The 6,072-nt window shown below is 39.8% G+C and overlaps 1 protein-coding gene across 1 annotated transcript in view; it reads right to left on the reverse strand.

The window, feature by feature from the left end:
- TWIST2 (twist family bHLH transcription factor 2) overlaps positions 1-6,072 on the reverse strand; it is a 90,285-nt gene that overhangs the window by 19,490 nt on the left and 64,723 nt on the right. The gene's annotated exons all lie outside the window — the stretch shown is intronic.

Here is a 6,072-nt window from a genome sequence, read left to right on the forward strand (position 1 = left end):
ATGACATCTGCAGGCACAGACCCTGTATAGACATTGCCATGACATCTACAGGCACAGACCCTGTACAGACATTGCCATGACATCTATAGGCACAGATGCCTAAACCCTGTTTTCAACATGGAAGAAAAAAGTTTGGAAGATTAAAACTCTGATGTCTTCATCTCTGACATAGAAAGGGGGACCCCCAGAGCAGGGCAGCAACTGGCTGAAGGTCATACCCTTAAAAGGTACAGTTGTGACACACACACGGTTTTCACAGCGGTCTGTGTCAGTTGCTGCTCTTTCCACAGTACCACATCATGCAGAGGTGTGCTCTTCACAGTGCGAGCATCTTCTTCATAAAATTTTATTTCGATATGTATTTTTGTCTGTTTTTAATTAAACTTTTTGTTAATTGTCGATTCACACGTACTTGTAGAAAATAGACATGCACAACACAGGAAGAGTCTCACAAACATGCTGAGTGAAGGAAGCCAGACACAAAGGTGTGCATGCTGCGAGATTCCATTTACGGAAAGTTCTAGAGCAGGCGGAATGACTCCATTTTTAAGATGTCACAGCAACAATTGCCTTTTTTGTGGGGGGCATCGTTTGAATAGGAAAGGGCACGAAGGGATTTTCAATGTCTATATCTTGACTGGGTGTGCATTACACAGATGTAAGCATTTGCTAGAACTTATCAAACTAAACAAAATGCAAGATTTGTGCATTTCACTGTATATAAATTGTACTTCAGTTAATAAATCAGTAAATGTTAAGAAGGAATACAGAGAGAGGCAATGTACACTTTAGTTGGTTTCCCCCATGGTAACATCTTGCAAAACTGTGGTACAATATCACAACCAGGAAATTGACACTGATACAGTCAAAAGATAGAACATCTCATCGTTCCAGCATTCTGCAGTCCATCACCATGAGGATCCCTCATGTTGTCCCTTTATAGCTACACCCACCCGCCTTCTGCCTCCTTTTCTTGATCCCTCGCAACTACTATTCTGTTGTCCATGTGTAGAATTTTGTCACTTCATGAATGTTGTATAAATAGAATCACACAGCGTGTGATCTTTTGGAGTTGGTGATTTGCACTCACCGTAATTCCCTGGGGATCCATCTAGGCTGTTGTGTGCATCAATAGCTCATTCCTCTTTATTGCTAGGTAGGGCTCCGTGGGACGGATGCGCCACAGCTTGTTAAACTATTCACCTTTGAAGGAATGCTGGGTTGTTTCTAGTTTTCAGCTCTAATGAATAGGGCTGCTAGAAACACATGTGTACAGGTTTTTGTGGGAGCATAAGTTTTCATTTTCTGGGATAAATGCCCAGGAGTGAAAGTTCTGTGTTTGTAGAGTAGTTGCACATTTAGTCTTTTAAGAAACTTACAAACTGCCTTTCCAGAGTGGCCGTATCATTTTACATGCCCACCAGCAACACATAAATGATCTATTTTCTCCACATCCTCATCGGCATTTGATGTTGTCACAAATTCTTATTTTAGCCGTTTGAGAGGTGTGTGGTTACACCTCCTTTTGGTTTTAATGCACATTTCTCTAGTAGGCTAATGATGTTGAACAGTTTTCATTTGCTTACGTGCAGTCTGTGTATTCTCTTTGATAACATGTTTTGGCCATTTTCTGATAGAATTGTTTAATTTTCTCACTGTTGAGTTTTGAAAATTCCTTTATATATTTCAGATACTAGTCCTTTGTCAGGTGTGTAGTTTGCGAATATATTCTCCCAGTATTTTATTTGTTTTTAAAATCTCTTAATAGAGCCTTTCACAGCAAAGTTATTAAATTTTGACAAAGTCCAGTTTGTCAATTTTTCCTTTTTTAGATGGTGTTTTTGGTATCAAGTCTAAGAACTCTTTGCCAAGCTCTAGATCTAAAGATTTTCTCTTCCTTTTTCTTCTGAAAGTTTATAGCTTCAGGATTTCATATTTAAGTCTGTGATCCGTTTTGAGTTAATATTTGATAAAGATGGATATTTAGGTTGAGGTTCATTTTTTGCCTTTTGATGTCCAATCGCTCCAGCACCATTTGTTAAAAAGCCTACCTCTCCTCCAATGGATTACTTTTTGCACTTTCATCAAAAATCAGTTGGGCACACTTGTGTGAGTCTGTTCCTGTGTTCGCTGTTCTGTTCCATTGATCTATGTGTCTACCTCTTTGCCAATATCACACAATCTTGATTACTGTAGCTATACAATAAGTCTTGAAATTGGATTGACCAATTCCTTCCACTTTATTCTTTTGCAGATTGTTTTAGCTATAGGTTACTTTACCTTTTCATATAAATTTTAGAATAATTTTGTCTATATCTACAAAAAATCTTGCTGGGGTTTTGATAGGAGTTGCATTAAACCTGTATATCAGTTTGGGGAGAATTGGCATCTCTACTATGTTGTTTACTGATGCATGAAAATGGTATGTCTCTCCATTTCTTTAGATCGTCTTTGATTTCTTTCACCAACATTGTGTAGTTTTCAGCATACAAGCCTTGCACATATTTGTTAGATTTATACCTAAGAATTTCAATTTGGGGGGAGTAATTGCAAATGGTATTGTATTTTTAATTTTGGTGTTTATGTGTTCTTTGCTAGTATATAAAAATATAATTGATTTTTGTATGTTTATCTTATATTGATGACCTTGCTGAACTCCATTACAAGTTCTAGAAGTTTTTTTATAGACTTCTTGGGATTTTCTTTGGAGAAAAACATGTTATCTGCAAATGGGAAAAGTTTTATTTATTCTTTTCCAAAAGTATGCATCTTATTTCCTTTTCTTGGCTTACTGAACTGGCTGAAATTTCCAGCAATATCTTGAAGTGGTAAGAGTAGATATCCTTGCCTCATGCCCAATCTTGGGGAGAAAGCGTTCAGTCTCTCACCATTAACTTTAATGTCAGCTGTAGGTTTCTAATAGACGCTCTTTATCAAGTTGAGGAAGTCCCCCCATTCATATGTTTCTGAGAGTTTTATTTTTCATCGTGAATGGGTGTTGAATATTTTCAAATGCTTTTTGTGCATCAAATGACATAATCATTTGATTTTTCTTCTCCTTTTAGTACAATGGATTATATTGATTAATTTCCAAATGCTGAACCAGCCTTGCATGTCTAGAATAGATCCTACTTGGTCATAGTGTATAATTATTTTGGTATATTGGTGAGCTTTATTTGCCAAAGTTTTGTTAGGGATTTTTGCATCTATATTTATGAAATATATTGGTCTATAGTTTTCTATTTTCTAGTATTATCTTTGTCTGGTTTTGGTATCAGGGCAATACCAGTTTCATAAAACAAATTGGGAAGAGTTTCCTCCTCTTCTATTTTCCGAAAGAGATTGTGTAAAATTTGTGTTCATTCCTAGTCAAACATTTAGTAGAATTCTTCAGTGCAACTGTCTAGGCCTAAAGTTCTCTTTTTCTTTTTGAGTTTTAAAATTATAAATTCAGTTTCCTTAATACTTATAGGTTATTCAAATTATCTATTTCATAGTGGATGAGTTGTGGTAGTTTTTTTTTGTTTTTTTGGTTTTTTAGGGATTGTTTCATTTCATCTAAGTTGATAAATTTATATAGTTGCTCGTAGTTTTCCCTTACTATCTTTCCAATGTCGAAAGACTCTGTAGTGACATCCTCTGTGTCATTATCGATATTGGTAATTTTCGTCTTCTCTCTTTCTCTTTGTCAGTGTTGGTAGAGGTTTGTCAATTTTCTTGATCTTTTCAAAGGACCACCCCTTTGTTTTACCAATTTTCTCTATTGATTTTATGTTTTCAATTTTATTGATTTCCGTTCTTATCTTTATTATTTTCTTCCTTCTGTTTGTTTCGGATTTTTTTGTCGTTGTTCCTCTTCTTTTTACCAATTCTTCAGGTGGGAGCTCAGATTATCAGTTTGATGCTTTTCCTCTTTTCAAACATATGCATTTTAGTGCTATAAATTTTCCTCTCAGTGCTGCTTTGGCCTTAAGACTGCATTTTGTTTGTTTGTTTGTTTCTGTTTGTTCTCTCTGTTTTTCATTTCTCTGTTACCTTTTTCCTGTCCTCCTGTGGGTTACTTGGACATTTTAAAAAATCCCATTCTTGTTTTGTTCTGGCCACCAAAGTGATGCAAATTTAGGCTACAAATACGTGTCAGGACTGGCTCATGTTTGCAACTTCTTGCAGGTGGGTCTTCCTCTCTAGTCCACTCAACAGCAAGCTACCTGTCCCCTGAGTGTGGTATGGGGAAAGCAAGATGTCCCAGGGTGATGTGGAGTGAGTCTCTCCGCAGACTCCCCATTGCAGCGGTCTCTGCACAAGTGGACCATCAAAGCTGCCCATCAAGTTTGCTTTGATCCTCAAATGCCCTTGGGCCACTTGCAGCTTACATGTTCTGCTGTCCTTTCTGGATCCCATTTTTCTCTCTATTTTTAGCCTGTTGATTTCTTCCTATCTCGCTCATTTTTCAATGCTTTTAAGAAGATTTTAAAGTGTTTTTCCCAGCAATTTTGTTTTTGGAAGGACTTTGGTTTGAGTAACCTAGTTCCCCATGTTCCTTCAAGCAGAAGTTCCAAAATGCTTTTTAAAGGACATTCCGGACTGAGTTATTTTGGTTGCAAGTAAGAGAGATTCATTTAAGTTACCCCAAGAAAAGGGTTGGCTTCCCGTTCAAAGTAGAGTCTGAGATAAGACATTCATATAGGTAGCTTATTTTGTAAAGTTTCCAGGGAACAAGGACTGGGGGGCTGGGCAAATGAAACAGGGGAAGAAGGAAAGCTGGCCCAAAGGTGCATTGTGGAGATGGTCACAGTGCGGGCTGTGGGGGCTCATTCTGCTGGGGGTCCTCTGAGCAGTCATGGAGAACGGGCTTGGAATTGTCCACCTGAGACACAGAAGAGGGATATTTATCTTCCAGCCCCTGTCCTGTGGGCCAAGAGTTGCCCCAGGGTGTGTGGAATCTCTTGCACTGTCACTTGAGGGCACGCACAAGAATGGATCAAGATATCTCATGACAAGTGGCCAGGAAACCCTGGGCAGAGAATGACAAGTACTCAATGCCCCAGGTAGTAACTCCACTATACGCAGCTCATTCCTGGTAGGAACTGGCGCAAAGTGGTGGGTCAAGGGGATGCGAGAGAGGCCCTAAAAGATGTCTGGACAAAGCCACGTACTGCAGAATGCATGGTCTAGACGTAGAGACATCAAGGATCCGGGTGACTCCTCTCTCCACCCGCTCCCAGCGTGGTATAGTCATCTCTGCTTCTCTGCAGGGCTCCGCTGCCAGCCAGCTCTCTCTACGCACTCATAGATTCTGCTCCCTTATCTCTCTAGCTCGCTCAGGGCCCATACATCAGCTTCCCCCCATTCCTGCTGCAGCTCCAGACACACATCCATTTGGCTTTAGCTCCCACCCCCACAGAGATCGATCTCTATGTTTCTCAATTCCCAAGAGGGCTCTGCTTGGCCCAGCTCATCTTTTTGATCCAGACCACCCATGCCATGGGCCCTTGGCAGCTTAGGGGTTGGCTGTCGTTGAGTCCAGCATCCACCCTGTTCCAATCAGCCAAGGGAGGGATGGGGAGGCTGTGCAGAGATAGGGCTGTTTACACAGAAGAGCTGTGGGCAGGAAGACGTTCTCAACACAAAGGACATAAAAATGAAGGCAGAGAGCTTTCGTTTTGTTTTTTTGTTAATTCTTACAACTCCCCAAATGGACAGTGGGAGGAAGTGGCTCTGCGGGGTCAGCAGGACTATCCGACGAACAGAATGTGCAACTTTTTCCAACCTGATTAGCTTAGCTTTTTTTTTTTTAAATCTGTGAATTGTTGGGTCATTCCCAACATCATAAAGAGCCAGATTTTGTTGATCTTGGCATCAAAATGATGTGTTTTCAAAATCTGAACAAAACCAAAGAAGTAACAAATTCAAGAAGACTAAAGAAGCAATGTACTGTTTTGTGAAGAGCCAGTTAAAAAAAAAAAAAAAAACATAGGATCCTGCCTGGTGGAGTAGTGGTTAAGTTTGCACACTCCACTTCGGTGGCCCTGGGTTTGCCAGTTCGGATCCCGGTTGCGCACCTAGCACCAC

This window comes from Equus quagga, chromosome 17 (genome assembly GCF_021613505.1).
Source record: "Equus quagga isolate Etosha38 chromosome 17, UCLA_HA_Equagga_1.0, whole genome shotgun sequence".
Classification (NCBI taxonomy): domain Eukaryota; kingdom Metazoa; phylum Chordata; class Mammalia; order Perissodactyla; family Equidae; genus Equus; species Equus quagga.